Source organism: Lontra canadensis, unplaced genomic scaffold (genome assembly GCF_010015895.1).
Source record: "Lontra canadensis isolate GAN:19392208 unplaced genomic scaffold, GSC_riverotter_1.0 scaffold50, whole genome shotgun sequence".
NCBI classification, from domain to species: Eukaryota; Metazoa; Chordata; class Mammalia; order Carnivora; family Mustelidae; genus Lontra; species Lontra canadensis.
This window is the reverse complement of record NW_022631044.1, coordinates 825,751-850,455: the sequence shown is the minus strand read 5'-3', so window position 1 is coordinate 850,455 and position 24,705 is coordinate 825,751. Positions and strand designations below refer to the sequence as shown.

The window sequence follows — 24,705 nt, the reverse complement described above, 5'->3', positions numbered from 1 at the left end:
AGGAAAAATGTCACTAGGAAGCTTGAGCTAAAAGAAATGTTAAAGAGAGTTCTCCATGCAAAAACAAAGTAATCTCAGAATGAAGCACAAAATGGTGGAAGAAATGAAAATCAACCAAAAAGGGTAAACAGTAATGAATGCTGACTCTACACAATAATAAGGATAATGTCTTATGGGCACTAAATGACACGTAAAATCAAATCCATGACAGCAATAGCTTAAGAGGTAGGAGAGAATAATGAAAACAAAGTGTTCTAAGTGTCAAGGAAGTGTCAAGTGTCAAGGAAGTAACACTGGAGTGTCAAGGAAGTAATCAAAGTAATAATTTATATTACACTCTATGAGTCAAAGATGCATGCTGTGATCCTTAGAGTAATTCCTAATGATTAAAAAGGAACCAATGGGGGTGCCTGGGTGGCTCAGTGGGTTAATCCTCTGCACCTTTGGCTCAGGTCATGATCTCGGGGTCCTGGATCGAGCCCTGCATAGGGCTCTCTGCTCAGCGGGGAGCCTTCTTCCCCCTCTCTCTGCCTGCCTCTGCCTACTTGTGATCTCTCGCTCTCTGTCAAATACATAAATAAAAATCTTTAAAAAAATAAATAAATAAAGGGGCCCCTGGGTGGCTCAGTGGGTTAAAGCCTCTGCCTTTGGCTCAGGTCATGATCCCAGGGTCCTGGGATCGAGCCCCGCATCAGGCTTTCTGCTCAGTGGAAAGCCTGCTTCTCCCTCTCCCTCTGCCTGCCGCTCTGCCTAATTGTGCTCTATCTCTCTGTCAAATAAATAAATCTTTTAAAATAAATAAGTAAATAAAATAAAAAGGAACCAATGAAGGGGGGAATTCTATTATCAAGAAAAGAAAATCCAAGATTTTTCAGCTCAACCAAGCTCTCTTTTGAGTATAAAGTCTATATACAGAGCAGCCATTCTGAATATATAATTAATTGAAAAATTTGTTCACACAAATCCTAATTAAGACAACTACTAGAGAAGGAACTCCAAACAAACTAAATGACAGGAGAAACTTGAACCAGAAAGGCTGGCAATACTGAATGAACATATTTAACTGCAACTTGAAGACAAAAACAATATCAGATTAACAGTGATGGAACACAGCATGTAAAAATTATACAACTAATGGGGCATCTGGGTGGTACAGTCGGTTAAGCATCAAACTCTACATTTCAGCTCAGGTCATGATCTCAGGGTCTTGAGTTTGAGCCTCCCATCTGGCTCTGCCCTCAGCATAGAGTCTGATTTAAGACTCTTCTTCCCTCTCCCTCTGCCCATCCTCCCCACACTTGCTGTCTCTCTCTCTCTCTCAAATAGATAAATAGAATCTTAAAAAAAAAAAACTTATACAGCTAATAAAAACAAAAAAGTAAAGACAAAGTAGCATAAGCTGGTAGACTGCTTCATACCTAATAACTAGGAGTCAAAACCAAGGAAATCAGGTACAGGTCTACAATTCCTAACCTAAAAATCATTGCAACAGAAATGTTTCATAATTCAGAATTTTTCACATTTTAAAAAGTAAATACTGGGCATTTTAAAACATCCCAGTGAGGTCTTAAGAAGCATTCTCTAACCTATCACATTAATATTGCTGCAGTAAAACAAAGGAATAGTTACACAAAGGTAAGTACAAAGACTATCACTATCTCAGATCAACACCTGTCAGGTTTTGTTGCCAACTATATTTAGACAAGTTTGACAACAAATGGTTTTCTGGGCCTTTGGATTTTTAACTGCAAATGAGAGATTATAGACTAGCAGAATTCTAAGCATACCAGACTATAAAGTAAAACACTACAGTGACATTATTGACTAATATTTAGTGGTAAAAGAAAAGAGAAAGAAGAATAAAATACAGTGAATAAATACTATCTTAAAAATAGAGATGGCAGAAAGAGGGCACTAAGGATACAATACAAAGGAACCACAAGAACAAAAATACAATTTCTTTTTTTTTTTTAAGATTTTATTTATTTATCTGACAAAGCATGAGCGGGGTGAGGGGCTGAGGGAGAAGCAGACCCTCTGCTGAGCAGGGAGTCAGGGCTCAATCCCAGAATGGCAGGATCATGACCTGAGCCAAAAGCAGCCACTCAAACAACTGAGCCTCCCAGGGACCCTCAAAAATACAATTCCTTTTTTAATTCAAAGAAAAAAACACCATGAGATATGGCTTCACAGTAGTATCTTCCTCCCTGCCCCCTGTACAAAAACAAAATAAAAATAAAATTAAGAAAAGAAAAAAAGGCATTTCTTTTACTTAATACTAAGTTATTGTTAAGTGACTACAGTACTCTAAATTCCCAAGTTGTTTTACTTGCGGAGTAAATTGCTGGTGAGCATAAAAATCACTAGGGGGCAGCAGAGTACAAAGAGTGTCCCTGAAAAAGTGGTAAAAATTTCAAAGTACTTAACAGAGTACCAATTGCTCAAAATATTTTAGTCATTCTCTAGCACAATAAAATACTCACCGATTAACCTATAAAATCTGCTTCTAAGAGATTCATTATATTACTGCATAATTTTAATTTTTATCTTTAAAGAATTTTACATTGCATGAGTATACAGAGAACTCCTGTATATATACAGCCTTTACTCAGAATTCACCAATCTGTAAGTTTGCTACATTTGTTTTATCATATTTCCTGTATATATGTACATGTATTTTTTGTTTTTCTGAATTACATCGCATACATTGTGCCCTTAAAATCGCAATGTGTATTTCTTCTCTTACCTAGAACTATAGCAGTTATCAAATTCAAGAAATTTACATTGATATAATTATAAGCTATGCCACAGTCCATATTCCAATTTTTTCAACTGTCCCAATAATGTTCTTTAGAGCAATTTCAATTTCTTTCTGGATGGTGTCCAATCCAGGATCCTATATGAGATTCAGTTGTCGTATCTCTTCAGCTTCCATTTCATCTAAACCAGCAGTTCTCAACCTTTTTAGACACAGAACCCCTTTACATTATTAACAACTGGTACCCTACAATAGGTACCCTAAAAAACTTTTGTTTACATGGGAAAAAAAAAATATATATATATATATGCTGTATTAGAAATTCAAACCGAAAGTACAAAATATTAATTTATTTAAAATTAACAATCCATTACACATGTTAAAGAACATTTTTTATGCCTCCATCAGAAAGGATGAATACCCAACTTTTGTATCAACATGGACGGGATTGCAGGAGATTATGCTGAATGAAATAAGTCAAAGAGAAAGTCGATTATCATACGGCTTCACTTACTTGTGGAGCATAAAGAATAACATGGAGGACATTGGGAGATGGAGAGGAGAAGTGCGTTGGGGGAATTGGAGGGGGAGACGAACCATGAGAGACTGTGGACTCTGAGAAACACACTGAGGGTTCTGAAGTGGAAGGGGGGGCTTAGGTGAGCTTGGTGGTGGGTGTTAAGGAGGGCACGGACTGCATGGAGCACTAGGTGTGGTGCATAAACAATGAATCTTAGAACACTGAAAAAATAAAATAAAATGTTTTTTAAAAGAATATATTTTATGAGAGATAGTTATATATTCCAAAACAAATAAAAAATAGAAAAGTTTATTTTACATTCATGCAAATCTCTTTAATGTCTAGCTTAACAGGTGAGATCTGGATTCTATGATTCTGCATTTAATCCATTGCAATGTAGGGCTTTGGTTGCAGGATATGAAGAAAACCCTTGCCATGTATACAGTTGGAAAAACTACAATGTATTTTAAAGGTTATACACACACACACTTATGATTTCTGTGTCTATACATATACACATATATACACAAATTTATGATACAACCTCAAAACCTTGTGAGTTTCAGAACAGAATCCACTGGTCTTACACTCTGAATGAATCTTTTACCCATATATGATTTCGTAACATCAGACATTGGTCATCTGAAAAATACTGATTCACTGGGTTTTGTAAGTCTTCCAAATGTTGATATATTTCACTGTATAATATCAAAAACTTACATTCATTAATATCACCACCCAGTCTCATAAGCAAAGTTTTCTAAGTACTGGCAATCTTTAGGAGGGCCACAGGCCACATCTATGAAAATATAAAGGGAGTAATAGTAAATCCCACACAAATGTGCAAATAATAAATCAGCCGTGCTACAGAACACAATAATAAAGATGCACTTAAAATCTAATCATGGTAAACAATATTACAGTATCAGTGTACTTCAGAATGGCTCAAAAAAAATTAGTGACAACTCCAAATCTCCAAATCTCCAAATACTGGTTAAACTGTATCTCTTATGCGTTACTGGTGGGAATGTATAAAACACTACAGCCACTCAGGAAAACAATCTGGCAGTTTCCTAAAAAAGTAAACATACACTTACCATAAAATCCAACAACTGCACTCCTGGGTATTTATTCCAGAAAAATGACCACTTACGTTGAAAAAACAAACAAACAAACAAAACCAGAAACAAAAAACAGAAAAATCTGTATGCAAATGTTCACAGAAGCTTTATCCAAAATACTCAGGAAAGGTTCTTTCTCCTCTTGACACCAAATATGTGTTGTCCTTACCAACACCAATTCTGATTCTCTGACACCAAGGGGATGTCTGACAATTCAATTCTGACACTAATTTCTGGGGTAAATGTCAGACCCCACAAGTTGAGGAAGAATGCCCCCACTTCAGACACCAGCCACACACAGGATACCCAAGTTACTCACATTTCTGCCTGAACAACTAGTAAATTCAGGGGTTCCTATACCCCTCTCTGCCAGGTCAGGTTTAATAAATCACTACAACAACTCACAGAACTCAGGAAAGCACTTACCACTACTGGATTATTAAAAAGGATATACCTCAGGAAGAGCCAAATAAAAGAGATCTGTAAAGCAAACATGGGGAAAGGGGTATAGGGAGCTTCCATGCCCTCTCCAGGCACATCGCTTTCCCAAGCATTCTGAGGTGTTCATTGACTCAAAAGCTCAACAATCCTTTCTTTAGGGAATTTTATGATTGATTGAATCACTATTGGTGATTGGACTCCATCTCCAGCCTCTTTCCCCTCCCCAGGGGCTGGGGGATGGGGCTAAAAGCTCTAACCCTCTAACAAAGGATATGTCTCTCTGGTGACCAACCACCATCCTAAAGCTATCTAAGGGCCCACCAAGGTTCACTTAGTTAACATAAATTGAGGTATGGTTGAAAGAGGTTAGGCATAACAAAAGATGCTCCTATCACTCAAGAAATTCCAAGAGTTGGGGCGCCTGGGTGAAGCCTCTGCCTTGGGCTCAGGTCATGATCTCAGGGTCCTGGGATGGAGCCCCATGTCGTAGCATCGGGCTCTCTGCTCAGCAGGGAGCCTGCTTCCCCCTCTCTCTCTGCCTGCCTCTCAGCCTACTTGTGATCTCTGTCTGTCAAAGAAATAAAATCTTAGAAAAGAAAAAAGAAAACGAAATTCCAAGAGTCTTAGGAGCTCTGAGCCAGGAACTAGAGACAAAGAACTTTAATATATATTTCGTATTGAACCACATATATTTCATATTGTAGCGCAGCTAAGAAACTGGAAACAGCCTAGATGTCCTGCCAACAAGTGAGTGGCTAACCTGTGACCCTGTATCATGGAATATTGCTCAGCAACAAAAAGGAATAAATTATTAATACACGGAACTACACGGACGAATCTCCAGGGCATTACACTGAGTGAAAAGAGAGTCTGATCCCAAAAGGTAATGAACACATACTGTATGACTACATTTATGTAACAATTTTGAAACAACAAACCTTCAGAAATGGACAGAGATTAATGGTTACTAGGAGTAGGCTGGGGCAGCAGGGAGGTGCCTGTAATAATAAAATGGTAATTCAAGGGATCCTTACGGTGATGAAACTGTTCAATATACTGACTGTGGTGCTAAATATACCAACTTACATGAGATAAAACTGTATAAAACTTAATACATATACACAGATGACCTCATGGAAGACATAGAAGCCTGACTAATAATGGTGAATTGTATCGTGTCGACATCTTGGTTGTAATATTGTACTACTGTTTTACAGAATGTTACTACTGGCAGGAAACTGGGTAAAGAGTACATAGGATCTTTCTGTTATTTCTTACAATAATGTGAACCTACAGTGATTTTAACAGAAATATCAATTTTTAAAAATCAATACTATATACCTAAAGAAAATTCTGAATACTGTTTTTGTCATTTTGGTGTAAGAAAGGCCCTTTTAAGCAAGACATAACACTCAGAAGCCACAAAGGGAAAAGACTGTTAGATTTTACTACAAGAGTATGTTAAAGTTCTGTATAAAAGTAAAAAACAAAATGAAGAAATGTTTTTATAAAACATATAATAAAAGGTTAATATACATCATATATAAAGATTCCTACAAATCGGTAAATAAAAGCAAACAACCCAGTAGAAAAACCTGGAAAAGGTTTATGAGGTTTCAACTGATAGTAGAAGAAATAAAACTAGTCAATATACATAAGAAAGATGCCCAACTTCTTTGATCATTAAAATTGTGAAGAAGAACAAAAATTGGATACCGTATAATAGTGCTGACCAGCACCAATAAATGTTAGTTAGCTTCCTATCCCTCTTCCCCTCAGGCTTTGCCAGGAAGGAAGCTCAGTATTTTGGATGCTGCATATGAGCATGAGCAAGTCCCAGCAGTCTGGAACACAGCAGGGACTCAATTAAGTATTTAGTTTCACTCCTCAAAAGGAGTGGCTCCTCAAAAGTCAGGGGCAAAAATTGCAGGGTAAGAAACTCCGAAAGTCCATCCCTCCACAAGAGTAATGAATAAGCTGATAAGAATGGTCAGAATAAGGGACCTGGGTGGCTCAGTCGGTTAAGCATCTGCCTTCAGCTCAGGTCATGAGCCCAGGGTCCTGGGATGAGCCCTATATCAGGCTCTCTGCTCAGCGGGGGACCTGCTTCTCCTTCTCCTTCTGCCTGCTGCTCCCCCTGTTTGTATGCACACTCTCTCTCTGTTAAACAAATAACTACATAAAATCTTAGGGGGGAAAAAAAGGGAAGAAAGAAAGAAAGTAAAACAAAAGAATGGTCAGAATCAACTCTTTCAGAATTCCTGATACTAATCAAAGGCTTGCTGGGACCAAGAATGATTAATCAATAAAAAACAGCTAAAAATATCTCCATCAAATGATAAGTTGACCACTAAATAAAGCAACAGATGCTTCAGTGGCCACACTCAACAAATAATACAGACTTAGACTTAACAAAGTTCTGAAAATTCAAACAAACAAGTACAACAAGCAGCAAAAATAAACCCTGGAAAGGGTTATCACATGATGATATTCAAACTGTCTGGTTTTCAACAAAAAATTATGAGGCATGCAAAGAAACAATAAAGTAGGGACCATGTGAAGGAAAAAAGTAAATAATAAAAACTGTCCCTAAAGAAACTAAGACTGTGGATTTACTAGCCAAAGACTTCAATCAACTATTTTAAATATGCTCAAAGAGCTAAAAGAAACCACAAAGACCTAAAGGAACCATGCAAATAATGTCTCACCAAACAGAGGATCTCAATAAAGAGATTAAAAACTACCAAAAAAAAAGGATTTCTGGAGTTGAAAAGTGCAATAATTGAAATAAAAAATTTACTAGATGGGTTTAATAGCAAATTTAATTAGACAAATAATCAACTACTTGATGACAGATCAACTGAAATTATCCAGTCTGAGGCACAGAAAGAAAAAACATTTTGAGGAGCAGAAAGAAAAAAGAAAAATGAAACAGCTAAGACATTTATACCAACATACACACTATGAAAGTCCCAGAAAGAAAGGAGAGACAAAAAGGAACAGAAAGACTGTTTGAAGAAATAATGTACAAAAATTCCCAAAACTTGATGAAAGACATGAAAATATGCATTCAAAAAAAATCAACAAATTCCAAATAGGGTACACTTAAAAGAGATCCAGATTAAAGCACATTATAATAAAACTATCAAAAGCATCTTGAAAGTAGCAAGAAACATGATTTGTCATGTACTGGAAGTAAGATTAACAGCCAATTTCTCATCAGAAACCATGGAGGCCAGAAGGTAGTGAGATGACATATTCAAAGTATTAAAAGAGAAAAATGTTAACCAAGAATTAGTTATCTGGCAAAATTATCCTTCAAAACTGAGCAGAAATTAAGACATTCTTGGCAAAATAAAAACTGAAAGAGTCCATCACTTGTAAAACTGCCCTACAAAAAAAGAATTCAAAAGAATACTTCAGACTCAAATGAAAAAAAAAAAAAGATAGTAACTCAAATGCACACGAGAAAATAAAGAAAATCAGTAAAGGTTAACTACATGGGTAAATATAAAAGTCAGTATTAATGTACTTTGGGTTTGTAAGTTGTCTTTTTTCCTATCTGATTTAAAAAACAACTGTAAAAAAAATTAATCTGTTTTGGTGGGCACATAATATATTAAGACATAATTATGACAATATAAAGGCAGGAGGAAATTATGTAGGATAAAGTTTTTACACACTATTGAATTCAAGTTGGTAGAACACCATAATTTAAGATACTAACTGTAATCCTCAAGAGCGACCACTAAGAAAATAAGTGTAAAATAATAGTAAAAGAAAAGAGAACAGAATCAAGGTATTAAAACTAGAAAACACCTATCTAACACAGAAGAATAATACAGATTGAGGAACAGAAAAAAATGTAAGACATATGAAACAAATAGCAAAATGGCAAAAGTGAATCCTTCCTTATCAATAATGACAATAATTAAAAATGGACTTCTCTTTCAAACTAAAAGGCAGAGACTGATGAAAAGGATTTAAAATGAAACAGGGGCGGGGGCACCTGGGTGGCTAAGTGGGTTAAAGCCTCTGCCTTCGGCTCGGGTCATGATCCCAGGGTCCTGGGATCGAGCCCCACATCGGGCTCTCTGCTCAGCGGAGATCCTGCTTCCTCCAATCTCTGCCTGCCTCTCTGCCTACTTGTGATCTCTGTCTGTCAAATGAATAAAATCTTTAAAAAAAAAATAAAAAATAAATAAAATAAAATAAAATGAAACAGGGGCACCTGGGTCACTCAGTCAGCGGGCAACCAGCTCAAGGTTTCAGCTAAGGTCATAATCTCAGATTTATGGAGCCCTAGGTCAGGCTCCATGCTCCGTGGGGAGTCTGCTTCTCTCTCTCTGTCTTTCCCTCTGACCCTACCCCGCTCACACTCACTCTCTCTCTCCCAAAGAAATAAATAAATCTTTAAAAAATAATAAAATAAAATAAAACAAAACAGAAAAAAAACATGATCCAACAGAGACTCATTATAGATCCAGAGAAACAAATAAGTTGAAATCTAAAGGATAGAAAAAGATATTCCATGCACACAGTAACCAAAGGATTAACAGGACAAATGAGAAGAAGCTAAATTTGGACAAAATAAACCTGAAGATAAAAATAGTTGCAAAAGAAAGAAAAAGACATTAATGATAAAACAGCCAATCCATCAAGATGATACGATAATTATGAGATAAACAGTATAACAGTAGTAGTATTGTCATCTCTACTTCAGAGGTTTAAAAACTAGTACTCAAACACTAGTCTGCAGACTGCTTTCTCTACAATAATGTACTATCTACAACAGAAAAAGAATCAACTCTTCAGTGTGTTAATAGGAATTAACATATTAATAATGAAAAACACTGTCATTTTGATATTAATAAAGAATCTCTCATTGATCTTTAGCCTGTTCATGCCAGTCATCTTTTCAACTCAGGAAAGGGATATACTAATTGCACTAATCAACACATTTAAGCCAAAAACTGTAAATCATGACTAAGATTCACCTTTAGTCATCTCACCTCCCTTCTGAACACATCACACCTTTGAGTTAACAGCTAGCATACTCAAGCAATGTTTTTCCCAAAATGCCAATTTTCAGAGGAAAATTAAGATCACCAGCAAACTCAAAGTTAATTTTCTTTAGGTTTGTGAGGTTTCTAAAAAGTTGAAGTTCAAAACGTAATATAAAAAACAGATTAGTGAGAAAATCAGAATACAAAATCCATGACACCTATTCAAATACTAACACAATAAATATATACAGTGTCTATGTCCATAGTATAATATAAACATTACAGTATTTATAGTAATAATATTCAGGGGTGTCTGGCAGGCTCAGTCAGTAGAGCATAGAACTCTTGATCTCAGGACTGTAAATTCAAGCCCCACGCTGGGTGTAGAGATTACTAAAACAGTAAAATCTTTAAAAAATAGTAACAATAATAATACTTATTAAGTGTTTACTACTTATAAGGGACTGTTCTAAACATTATTTATGTATTACCTTACTTAACCTGAAACCATCCCACGATATAGGGTAATAGTATTACTTTCATTTTACATAAAAAGAAACTGAGCCACAGATGTTTGCCAAGTCACAGAGCTGTGATTAAGGTGTAAGTACACTGACACAGAATCCCACATTCATCTATTTCTCTATCTGCCCATAAAAATGTCTGTGTATGTATGTATGTGTGTATATACATATATACATATAATGTACATATTATAGCTTGCTGCCCCTACACACAATAAACATATTATATAACATTATAAATACACGTTATATATATATACACACAAAACTTTATTGCATATTTACATATATGTATTTTTCAACTACACAGAAAAAAATTTGTTAAAAATATAAAGCAGGGGCACCTGGGTGGCTCAGTGGGTTGAAACCTCTACCTTCGGCTCAGGTCATGATCCCAGGGTCCTCGAATCGAGCCCCGCATCGGGCTCTCTGCTCAGCGGGGAGCCTGCTTCCCACCCCCACCCCCGCCTGCCTCTCTGCCTACCTGTGATCTCTGTCTATCAAATAAATAAATAAAAATCTTTAAAAATAAATAAATTAATTAATTAATTAAATAAAATAAAAATGTAAAGCACATTGGGGTGCTTGGGTGGCTCAGCTCTTGATTTTGGCAAGGTAATGGGATCAAGCCCCTCATCAGGATCCACGCTCAGTAAGGAGTCTGCTTAAAATTCTCTTTCCATCTGCCTCTGCCCCTCCCCCTCAAATAAATATATAAATCTTTTAAAAAAATGAAAACACACACTGCCAACAGGTCAATACAAGAGTCCCATATTGCATTCTTAAGCCTAACACCAGCTTCACCCTATGTTCAGATGCTTGCTCATGGTTTTGCTGAAGTTAATTCATGTTGAGTTTCTGTCACTCACAACCAGAGTCTCAACCAATATAAACATGTACTATTTTCATAATCAGAAAAAAGGTTAAAAATATTTCTATACGATTTTTTTAAATAGTCTATATGTAATATGTTGTATTATTAAAATATAAACTCCAAGAGAAACATAATGAGCAGCTTAAAAAGCAACAAAAACATGCCCACAATATGCTGAATTTTCAAGATTCCCAAACGCCTCTACCACAATATAATCAAAACAAGGTGAAAAATCATTTCTTTCACTAGAGTTAAACAAGATTAAAAGAACAAGCTCTTCACCACTTTACAAAATAACCTGATTATACAAGGGTTTTCTACAGCATTTACTGTTGTTATTCTATATTTTTTTTTCTGTGTATCTTCAGAACAGCATATGCAAGATGACGCTGCTTTTAGGAAACCTGAAGAATTCAGTACGGTAAAATATTATATTTTAACCTTAAGGAGCAGCTATATACTCTTAGTTGGCAAACTGACAAAAAGTTTCTGTCAGCACATCCATAGCAGATTAAGTAACAGGAGATGGAGTAAAACCTAAGTCTGTTTTTCACTTTAAACTACTTTAGGCTATCTGACACCAAATTTCATTGAGTTGATGGAAGCATTTGATGTATGTGTTTTATTTAAAAAAGAGAAACTCAAAGAAAGAAAGAAGGAAGGAAGGAAGAAACTGGCCCTCAGCTCTCAGAACTCCTTTGACAATGACATTTCCTCCCCTATGTAACTGCTGAAATCACCAAAATTCGGAGGTTGCTACTAAGCATTAAACAGGGCAAGAATCTGAGGCATTACCACTTTTTCAATTAAAAAAAAAAAAAAAAAAGGCCTCCAGTCAAATTACTGTCAGTCAGGTCTTCAAGGACTTTAGCTTTTTTTTTTTACAGAAATCAAATTCCTGACTCAATTAGCGCTCCTAGCCCTTCTATAATTACTGGCAGATTAATCTTTTTATCAGGAAGTTCTTACCCACTATTCTTCTGTCCCTTGAAATAAGTCCCAAATCTTGATTCTATACTGAGGATTCTAAATAAAATCTAAACACCTGAGCCTAACAGTCTAGTACTTTTACAACATTACCTGAACATTCCCATCCACAGTTTCTTCAGAAGACTCCTCTCCATCAGGTTTCCTCCTCTCCAAGGAAGCTGAACTTCTTTTCCTATAAGCAGCCTGATTGCCAGGATGGGCTGCATTCAGCTACCGTAACAAATAACCCCAAAATATCAGTGACTTAAAACAACAAAAATTCACTTCTTGCTGATGGCATATGTCCACTGGGGATCAACAGGAGGCTGAACTCCACAACATCCTCACTCTAAAAGCAGCCAACATCTAGAGCAGTTGTCAGCAAAATTCTTCTGTAAGTGGCCACAGAAAATATTTTCAGCTTTGTGAGACATATGATCTCTGTCACAACTATTCAATTTAGGTGTTATAGTGCAAAAGCAGCAACAGACAATACATAAAGAAATAACACAGTTACACAGGTGAGGAAACTGGCTCAGCTGGTAGAACATGCAACTCCTGAACTCTGGGTTGTGAATTTGAGCGCCACATTAGGTGTAGCGATTACTTTAAAAAACCCTTCAGGGTGCCTGGCTAGTTCAGTTGGGAGAGCATAGGACTCTTAATCTCAGGGTTGTGAGTTCGAGCCCCACACTGGTTATAGAGATTATGTAAAAAAAAAAAAAATTTTTTTAATTTAAAACAAATTAAAAAACAAAAATCTTTAAACGAAAATAATAATAAAGACAGAAATGACTATGCCTATTTTCCAATAAAAGTTTATTTACAAATACAGGCAAAAGACATCTTTGGCCCACATGCCAATCAGACCATTGCAGGTCACTATGAGAGAAGAAGAAAGGATAGTGAATGCATGAACTCTTTAAAACCTCTAGTTTTTTAAATGACTTGTGCCAATGCAGTTCAAATGTCATTGGTCAAAGCAATTCACATGGCCACAGCTAAGTCCCAAGGGGCAAGGACATGTCATCATAACAAATGCCTGGGAGGAGAAAGAAATATTGGGTAAATAATCCTAATCACAAAGTATATTTTCTTAGACATTTGTAGTTTCTGCCCACTAGAATGCCCAATCCTTCTTTTCTCTACAAATCCAAATCCTAGCCATCTCTCAAGATTCAGTTCAAATGTCACCTTCTCCAGAAGCATTCCCTGAGTCTCCCAAGTCTATGTGTCTTATCAGCTCCTGAAGCCCTCCTGTCTAACCTTCTTGAGTGTTTTCTACATTAGCAAATTCAATTGCCTTAGTACAGCTATTCTGTGTTATTTATCTCTATGTATTCCATAGAACTTAGCACTGTGCCTTAAGAAGGGGTTCAATGGAAGTGCTGCTGGTTTCTCCATCTGTCATTTGCTAATTTTAGGATTTTTTTTTCAGATTTATTTATTTATTCAAGAGAGAAAACAAGTGGGAGGGGCAGAGGGAGAGAGAGAGAGAGAGAGCGAGAATCTTAAGCCGACTCCATGCTGAGCATGGAGCCAGATGTGGGGTTCATCGTTTGGAACAAATGATGTAACCCTTAATTAAATATAGGAGAGCTATCAATACAAAGGACAGCAACCTAAGACCATAAGTGAAGAGGTCACATAAGATGCATGTATCAAGAAATCATATCTTCTTTGAAAGAGAGCCATAAATTCAGCTGTAAGTATTCTAGTAGGCCAACAGAAGCAAGATCCATATTACCAATCCCCGTATCAATAAGATAAATAGTTGTTTAGAATAGGCATGAAATTAAATAAGGCCCTTTAAATATTTGAATTTTTTTCTTTAAATAAAGTAAGACATTCTGCAAAGCAACAGACCAAGAAATATTTTTTTCTAAATAACAGAGCTAGCATCCAGAAGATACTGAAAGAATAATAATAATGAGTAAATATTCATCTAAGGATATATTATGTCCTCTGCACCAACCTAGATGTCAGAAGATTCTATGACAGCTTATAACCTAGCAGGTGGGGAAACAAAACATAACATACACAATATGACAGCATGTACTAAGATCATACCATACTCCAATCATTTATGGAGCACTTGTAATCCAGACTCTGTGTAAGACTGAAGATAAAATAATAATCAAGGAACTATTATCCCTAATTTTAAGGAACTTGCAAACTATCGGATACAAACAGCTACACAAACAACTATAATACAGCATAATGAATACTCTGATGAAGATTTTTATAAAGTATTAGGGAAACCAGGATAAAAAAAATAATTATTTATGTTTCTAAGGAGAAATCAGAGACGGCTTAATTGGAAAAGTCCTTTGAATGCCACAACTTGACTATGAAGAGCCTAGAGTAGGCAAAGATGTGATGTGGATTTTAGAAAAAGCTTATGGCAATGGTATGGAAAATGAACAGACCAGTAGACTATACACTCTGCTAGGGCAAGACCATGCCTGTCTTGTTTACTGCCAACACCCTTAGTGCTCAACACAGCAACTCACACACAATAGACCTTGCTGAGTGTACAGTTGTTGAAAAAATTGAAAGGAATGAAACAGAGACACCATTAAGGAAATTACTGTCCAAGTAAAACACAGGGCCTGAATTAGGCCAATGACAGGTGGAAGTGGGGATGGCATCAACACTGAGTTAAGTCTTCATTAAAATGCTACATTTTATGGCTTATGAACTATAGAAACTTAAAGAACACAGCCATAGAGACTAGAGAAGTTATCTGGTCCACTAAGAAACCTCATAAAGAACTCTAAGTCAGAACAACTATCTGAAAACCAGAAGTGTATGACATATTATTGGAAAGTAAGCTTTTCAACTAGTTCTGACTGTGAATTCACCTCGGAAGATCTTTAAAAATTCTATATGCCTCAGAGTGCTGGGTAGCTCAGTCTGGTGTCTGATTCTTGATTTCAGCTCAGATCACAATCTCATGGCTGTGGGATCAAGCCTTGCATCAGGCTCCACGGTCAGCACAGAGAACCTGCTCGTCCCTCTCCCTCTGCTCCTTTCGCTCTCTTTCTTACTCTCCCTTTCTCTCTCTCTTTCTTTCAAATAAATCTTTTTTTTTAAGCCTATATGCCTCAATCTTCAGGTTTCTCTTTTTTCGTAATTTCTGTAAGAGACAGTTTTAAGGAAAGTTAAAAATTATAATTTACTTTTAATTATAACACAAACTCCAAGAAGGTTTCAGTTAGGATACAGAAAGAGAGTACTAGTTTAATTTCTGTGACATAGCACTACAAATTCAAAAGACTAAATGGAAGACCTATCAAGCCATCTGAGCTGGATAAAAGAGACATGATTTAAGAGAGTTTTCTAATACTTGATATTCACTTGTTTCCTATTCAAGAATGACGTTAAAAAAATAATTCATAAAAGGGATGAGATCATTCTTACCTTACAGTATTTTCCTAATATAGCATAATGGTTTTGATAGAACGGAGCAGTCGAGAATGGAGACACTAGATTCAGACTCCGTAGGTTCAAATTCCAGTTCCCTTGACTAGTTAAGATCCCAGCATTAATCAACCTCTTGTGCTTGTTTCCTCGTTTACCTCATAAAATGGTTGTATTATATAAATTAATCTATATAAAACTGCTAGAGCTTACTACAAAGTACTCAATAAATGTTAACACTTATCAAAAATAATATCTAGGGGGGCACCTGGGTGGCTCAGTGGGTTAAAGCCTCTGCTTTCGGCTCGGGTCCTGATCCCAGCGTCCTGGGATCGAGCCCCACATCGGGCTCTCTGCTCTGCAGGGAGCCTGCTTCCTCCTCTCTCTCTGCCTGCCTCTCTGATTACTTGTGATCTCTGTCTGTCAAATAAATAAAAATCTTTAAAAAATAATAATAATAATATCTAGTACAAATACAGGGGTTTTTTTTTCCTCCCAAATACAAGTATTAAGTTGAATGTGAATTCTAGTCATTTAGCTCCTGTGTGAGCATAGCAAACTACCATACATCAACATTTCAACTGGCAATATTGTAGAAATGGAGACTTTTAACAGTATATACCCTTCAAGAGCATAAAAACTTCCCCAGATTTCTACTGTTACTACTGGCAGAATCCTGAGGAAATTATGATCCCATTTTTTGCTTCAGTTTCCTTCTTAGATCTTCATATGAGCTTTTTCTCCAGGATCCTGAGATGAGTCACAACCTCTCCACTGAATTCCTGATTTAGGCTCTTTTATGAGCTGTGCCTGGCCGATTCTGGGTGTGGTGCCACAGCTGGCACATCCCTTCTGAGAATGCTGATGTGGTGAAATGCGGCTGTATTTAGGCTGGTTTACCTTGTAATTTTCCACTGTTTCTTTACCAGGATGAGCAAAAACAAAAAAACCTAACTATCACTTAGCATTATCAACCCCTGAAATCCCAAAGGAACAAAGTTCTTTGTCAACTATCCTCTAAGAAGCAGTACTAACAAGTCCCACCCAGACTGCCAGTCATGTGAGACTTAAATAATTTATCCAACGATTAAAGAACCAATTTTCACCTGAGATCCCTAAGTCAAATGTACCTGATGGGAGTACCTGGGTGGCTCAGTCAGTTAAGCATCTGCTTTTGGCTCAGGTCATTATCCCGAGATCTGTATCAGCCTCCCTGCTCAGCAGGTGGGTCTGCTTCTCCCTCTCCCTTGCCCCTCCCCACCCCCCGTGCACTCTCTCTTTCTCTCTTTCACTCACTCTCTCAAATACATATATAAGTATCTTTTTAAAAAAAAGTACCTGATGTACTGTCATCACAATGACCTGAAAATAACAGAGGTTTTGGTTTTTTTTTTAATTAAAAAATACTTCTTCTCTACTAACTACTACTGTGTGACTTTGGGCAAGACCCTTACTTATCTGAATTTCAATTTTCTTGGCTATAAAATGGGGATACTAGTATCTATAATGACATTATTACTACGCGAGCTAACGTACATAATACATCTAGCTCCAATCAATAAGTGTAGTTTCTTTCCAACCTTTCTCGCCCTACATCATCCCCACTGCCAGGTATTATATCATGGGAATGTTTGGGAGAGAGACTAGGATAGGTATCTGTCATTAGCTTGCTGGGGCACAACTTGGAGCCACTGGGGTTCCTGACCACAATTCAACATCTTCTAAGCTAGCTATGAATTAATATCAGCATCCTACTTCTTTATTTTAGCTATGCCTCCCAAGTTCCTAAAAGGTATGAGTCATTTTATGTTTAATGTTTGAATGATCATTAACATTAGTATCAGCAAGAAAACAGCTTCACTTTATGACTCAGAAATCAAAATGTTTTACTTGTTGGCAGAATGCGAAAATCAGAACTACTAACTGATAACACCAAACCTAATTTTCTTTCAACCATATAAAAGCCAATTTGACACTCAAATGGGAAAATGTATATAAAGTAAATATGGCAAATGTTAATAATTGATTACTGAATCTAAAGGATTGATCTTTCCCTTTTGCTGTAAATCGGAAATTTTGCTTAAGAAAAAGTTGGGGCAGCAGAGAGTTGGGCAACAGAATTTGACATAATCATATACTAACACTCCTAGAGTCCAGGAAAAAATAATTACTGTTTATACCACCTAATTAACAGAAAGCAAAGTCTGATTGTGTCCTCTCTTTATAAATTTTACTAGGTCTAAAACCAATCTACCTAGATGTTCACAGACTCCCTAGGGCTGCCACACTTGGAGGAATGGCACAGGGCTACTCTAGAAATGGTGTTAGCTGTAAATAATAGCCATAATCCCCTTGCTCTCTAACACAGTCACTTGAAATGGATTGGTCTGGGGGCACCTGGGTGGTGCAGTGGGTTAAGCATCTGATTCTTGGTTTCAGGTCAGGTCACGGTCTCAGGGTCATGAGATCAAGCCCTGTGTTGGGCTCTGCACTCAACGCAGAATCTGCTTGAGACTCTCCCTCTCCCTCTGCCCCTACCCCCTGTGCTCTCTCTCTAAAATAAGTAAAATAAATCTTAAAAAAGAAAAGAAAAAAGAAAGAAATGGATTGGTCTGTTGAGTATATTCCCAAGCCTTCACAATGCATAATACCTCTACTCGAAGGGAGCATTAGAAACCATTACTGAGATAAATTTTTAAAATTTTAAACCCAAGGGGCGCCTGGGTGGCTCAGTGGGTTAAAGCCTCTACCTTCAGCTCAGGTCATGATCCCAGGGTCCTGGGATCGAGCCCTGAATTGGGCTCTCTGCTCAGCGAGGAGCCTGCTTTCCCCCCACCCCTGCCTGCCTCTCTACCTACTTGTGAGCTCTCTCTGTAAAATAAATAAATAAAATCTTTTAAAAAAAATTTTTTTAACCCAATAAGGAAAATATTGGGTACAATCAAATAAATCTAAGAAAAACAGAACGGTGTGGTAAATAAAAGCAGTAAGTAGCAAGTTTCTACAACCTAAGTAGCGAAAAAGAGGGTTTTTTTGTTTTTAAGATTTTATTCATTCATTTGTTTGAGAGAGAGAGAGCATGAGAGGAGAGTGGTCAGCGGGAGAAGGAGACTCCCTGCTGAGCAGGGAGCCCGATGTGGGACTCGATCCCGGGACTCCAGGATCATGACCTGAGCCCAAGGCAAGCCGCTTAACCAGCTGAGCCACCCAGGCACCCCAAAGAGAGGGTTTGGGTTTTTTTTTTCACCTAAATAGAAATAAGGAAAAAACTGTATATTTAGTATCCCATCAATATTTCAACTGCAGGGAGACCTAATCTACAACATGTTCTCTAATATGTAATAATGTAATAACAATATAAAGTATAATTACACAAAATATGTATAACTTATAAATATAATAATATAAACTATAAACAATTACATACTATATAAAATAACAAGATAAATAAAAAATGATAATATAAAAATAGGAACTTTTGGGGCGCCTGGGTGGCTCAGTCCTTAAGGGTCTGCCTTCCTGGGATCAAGCCCCGAGTCGGGATGCCTACTCAGCGGGAAGCCTGCTTCTCCCTCTCCCCCTCCCCCTGCTTGTGTTTTCTCTCTCTCTCTCTGTCAAATAAATAAATAAAATCTTCCAAAAAAAAAAAATTGGACCTTTTTTAAAGCTCAGTAATTAACTTATTAAAAGGTCACTCAAATACTTTGTGGAACCTAAAGCCATCCCACAAAAAGCTATGCTTTCGGCTTACTCTGGCTTCCTTAAATTTTAAAGCTAAATATAGTGAACAAACTGTTCGTATCTCCTTTCTTAAGCAACGTAGGAGGCAAGACAAAAGCAGTTCATTTTAATCCAAAATGGCTCAGTAGAAAAACAGGAGTCTAGCAAATCAGACTGGAGGATTACTATTGGCACTAACAAGCAATCTGGAGCTGAGAATACACAACTTGATATCACTACAGCCTCTCTGAGTGGTATTTAAAAACCATTTAATTTTATCTTACGCTTAAACTGAAACCAATACTAACCATACTTTCTGAACTGAAAATAAGCCTAATGAAAGTAAACTTAAAACCAAAGGCTATAAAAATGTTTATTAACAAACAATAATAATGAGAAAACAAATACAGCTGGGAAGGAGTCAATACCCAAAGGATAGACTTGGATAAGCAATCCTTCATGAAGTCATCTTTTTAAGCCTTAGAGCATACTGTAAATCTAACTGCAAACTATCAAATCTGGCTTCACCACAGTAAACATCAAAGGCAGCGAACACATCATAAATCAACATGCAATGTACCATAGCAATCAACCCTGTAAATTTTTGCCTGTCATGTTGCATTCATTGACATTTAGATTCCAAATAATTTCCCCAAATCCCAGCTTCAGCCTTTCAGATTAGATCCTGTTAAATTAGAATTAATCCTAGAGGCCTGGAATAAACTAAATTAGTTTAAGAATTAGTTTTCATTGCACAGCCATGGAAAAGGGAGTCCCTCCCTGGAAACGGATATAATCTAATGGTCTTCACTAGAACTTTCTCAGGTATAACTCAGTTAAATACTTCTAAAAGAATTTAAATGTAGACTGTATTTACATGCATTTCCTGCATTTACTGCATTTACATGTACAATGAAATATAGATGAACAGCTATTTTCTGATAACTTTCATGTCATTGGCAACAGCACAATGAAAACAAATGTTGATTCAAAGCCCAGCTCTACCACTTATTAGCCATAAAATGCTGAGAAACTTACCTAACTGACCTGTTGTAAGGTGGTGATAATGACACTTGGGTTAACTCTGCCTATTATAGTTGAGTCTGGGTCTCAGGGTTATTTTGAAGATTAAATACAATAGCATGCACAACTAGCAAGGCATATAACACAAAGTAGCAGTAACATCCAAATAGTTTCCTTGTCTTTATCATTATTTCTAGATTTTCTTATTTCTACTTTATCCAATTCTTTTGAACTTTATTCTCACTACCAAAAGCCAACAACATCTGTCAAGCTGCAGTGAGAGACACAATACAGTAAGAAGACATTACCGTTTTGTTTTTAGTGTTTACTATTAGCCAAACTCCAAGCTAACTCCTTTATATAGTTTATCACTTAATTGCTACAATTTTCACAAGGTGGTTATTTCATTTCAGTTTACAGTCAAAGACAATGAGGCTAAGAGGTTAGATAATTGGCCTAGGATCACTCTGCTATCAGAATCAGTGCTGCTTTTGCCCTACCAAGCCAGAATCTGTCCCCAATCACTACCTCATTCCTCTCCCCAGAGATCACCATTAACCCAGTTTATGAGGAACATTTCCTTACTCTTCTTTAAGTTTTACCATACATGTATGCATCTACAAACAGTATGGTTGGTTTTGACTCTTCTTGAATATTATAAAAAGAAAATACAGAACCATATTCTGTTGTGCCCTGTTTCTTTCAGTATCATATGAATAATGAGATGAATCCATATTGCTCTATCTTACCTATGGCTCACCTATTTTCTTTTTTTTATTAACTTTTTATTTTAATGCCAGTGTATTTAACATCCATTTTCATTATTGTATAATATTCACCATATGAACAAACAGTGATTTATTTATCAACCCTATTGTTTTTGGACATCTGAATTGTTTCCATGTTTTAGCTCTTAGGTACATTGGTGCTGTTCCCATTTTCTTTACAGATAACCTGACGTGAATGCACCAGACTTTCTTTAGGGCAGTGATCTTCAGACAGACATATACCTACACAAAGGGTACACCAAAACTTTCCAAATGGTAAGTAGGCATATAGTATCTCAAAAATCCAATTTCAGGCTGCCTGGGTGGCTCAGTCGGTTAAGCTTCTGCCTTCGGCTCAGGTCATGATCTCAGGGTCCTGGGATTGAGGCCCACATTGGACTCTCTGCTCAGCAGGGAGCCTGCTTCCCCCTTTCTCTCTGCCTGCCTCTCTGCCTACCTGTGATCTCTCTCTGTAAAATAAATAAATAAAATCTTTTTTTAAAAAAATCCAATTTCAGCCCCATAACTTCCACATATATACTCTTTCCTAAAATTGATCTGCCTAAAAATGGGTTGCATTTATAATATAGTAACTTTTCCAAATAAAGGCCTACTCTCCACTCATCCCAAATTATTATTACAACGCACTGGTTCTAAATATAAAACCCACAGGAAAAAAAAAAAACTCACAGGAAGGTAAAATGTTTAGTCTTGAGAGGAAGGCAAATTGACAAGAATAATGTGATAAATTCTATAATAGAGATACGACCAACATTCTTTCAAAGCAAAGAAAATGAACTACTTCACCACCTGGAGGAGATAGGAAAAAAGAGATGACAGACGACTGAAGTGGGCCTTGTAAAGTGGGTATGGTTTTCAGGTGGAAAATGGCTGGAAAGATAACCCTTGCAAACAGGACAATGAGATGTCACAAGAAGTGATTAGGAAGAGCTTCAAAAAAAATACCATTAAAGAAAGATAACTCAGCACTGGGAAGCTTAAGATTTGAACCAGAAAGCATAAATTATATAAGAAAGAAAAATGCCGGGGAGCCTGGGTTGCTCAGTGGGTTAAGCCTCTGCCTTCGGCTCAGGTCATGGTCTCAGGGTCCTGGAATCGAGCCCCCAATCGGGCTCTCTGCTCAGCAGGGAGCCTGCTTCCCTTCCCCTCTCTCTCTGCCTGCCTCTCTGCCTACTTGTGATCTCTGTCAAATAAATAAATAAAATCTTTAAAAAAAAAATAAAAAAGGAAAATGCCAGAATAATTTGTACCTATGATAACAAATATTACATGGGCATATTGGTAGATAGTACATAAAACGTATTAATAAAAGGGACATGAAGGGTATACTCAGGGAAACTAAAACTCAGACTCAATCCCCTCACTGGAGCCATGGCCAGCAGGTACTGCCTGAAATCCCATTCCAAAAGAGAGGTGTCCACTGGTAAAGACTGTTCTTTGACATTACAGATCACAGATAAATACAAATTATGAGCAACAAATTGCCCTCCCACTAACCACTGCCATGCTGCTCAATAAACTCATTAACCATCATGTCAATTAAGAAACCGTGTCACATGCTATACAGAGATGTCCTTGTTAGAAGTAGATCAATTTTGATCAAACACAGATAACCTGCCCTTTGACTTTTCATTTGGAGTCCATATTTGAAGACACTGTTCCTCTATCTACGGCATTTTATATATATATGACACAACTCTCCAAACCTGCAGGCACATGAACCACTTAACCAAACTCAGCATCAGCTGCTCCAGAATGATAACTAACTAGCTTTGAGGTGAACCTCCCTCTGGAGGTGAAGTGAATGTCAAACAATCCTAAATATAATCTTGAAATTTGGTGAATATCACCCAGACATTTTAGTGAGATGCGGAGCAACAAACTGGAAAAGAAAGTTTATGCACATAAAATCCACTAATAAAAACACTTTAATCCGTTCCTACCACTTTATAAATTTCTACTTCCTTTGTTCACTCCCTAGAGAAGGTGCTAACGGTTTATGACCTAATCCTAAGTACAGGAATCATAAGTAACTGCTATTTGATAAGCGATCAAAATAAACACTGACTACCTACCATGACTCATTTACTGTAGTAGGCACTAGAAATAAGGAATTCATAACCTGTTAGAGAAACGAATGTGAACATCTAAACATTATGAGCTAATCATTATAAAAGAAATGTAAGAAGTGTGAAATGTAAAGAGAAAAGAAAGAAGAGGGAAGTTCTAATAGGAACTGAGTCAGGAAAACAACACAGAAGAGATGCCATCTCACCTGGACCTTGAAAAATACCAGGAATTTACATAGTGGAGGGGAAGGGCGGGGAGGAGAGAGATGAAATTCTCCAGAAATGACAGCCCAGTGTGGCTACATCAGTGGTTCTCAACCCTGGCTGGAAAGGGGCAGAGTCTTAGACATGTAATTTTATATACCATTTCAGAGAGGTTTCTGTGGTACAGCCACGTTTGAGAAGCAGTGGGCTAGAAAACCAGATTACTAGGGTCAGGAGACGGAGCCAGAGAAAGAAGAGAGCTAGAGGCTAGGCTAGAGATAGACTGAAAAAGTTTTACAAGCTAGCTTTAAGAAGCCCTCCCAAGGGGCATCTGGCTGGCTCAGTCAGGGAGCGAGCAACTCTTAATCTCAGGGTTGTGAGTTCAAGCCCCACAATGGGTGTTGAGATTACTTAAATAAATAAAATTTTATTAAAGAAAAAAAAAAGAAGAAGAAGCCCTCCCAAAACTATTACAGAATTTCTTTGTGACCATTATTTTGATAAAACCGATCCTACATTTCATCACATTTGAATTCTCGTCCTGGGCCCCCACTGCCAAAAAGTGAGAATCTCTCTTTGTAAGCAGTAACTTAACCAAGTTTTTAAGCAGCAGAATGGCATAAAAACCATTCTTTCCTGCGGCAGGTAGAATAATGCCTGCACTGCCGCCACCCCCTTCCCCCAGGCAAAATGCCCGTGTGCTAATCCCTAGAACTTGTCAATGTATTTATTAGGTTATATGGCAAAGTGGAATTAAAGTTGCTAATCAGCTGTGAGACAGGGTGACTAACCAGGATTACCAAGACGGATCTAGTGTAATCATAAAGGGTTTTGAAAGTGGGAGAAGGTGAAAAGAGAAAAAGATACGAGGATGGAAACAAGGTCAGAGAGATGTTCGGCTGATGGCTTTCAGTATGGAGGAAGGAAGCCACAAGCCAAGGAGTGGAGAAGGCCTCCAAAAGCAGGGAAAGGCAAGGAAACAGACTACTCCCCCAGAGTGTACAGAAAGGAACGCAGTCCTACTGAAACCTCAATTTTAGCTCAGTAAGACTCATGTCAGACTTTTGAATTATAAAACTACGTAACAATAAATCTGTGTTGTTGTAAGCCAGTAAACTTCTGATAATTCGTCACAGCAGCCGTAGACAACTGATATACTTCCTTACTTAAAAATAGATTTAAGGGGCGCCTGGGTGGCTCAGTGGGTTAAAGCCTCTGCCTTTGGCTCAGGTCATGATCTCAGGGTCCTGGGATCGAGCCCTCTG

General features: G+C 37.2%; 1 protein-coding gene across 4 annotated transcripts in view; it reads right to left on the bottom strand.

Moving 5' to 3' along the window:
- EXOC6B (exocyst complex component 6B) overlaps nucleotides 1-24,705 on the bottom strand; it is a 607,587-nt gene that overhangs the window by 549,547 nt on the left and 33,335 nt on the right. The window lies entirely within an intron of this gene.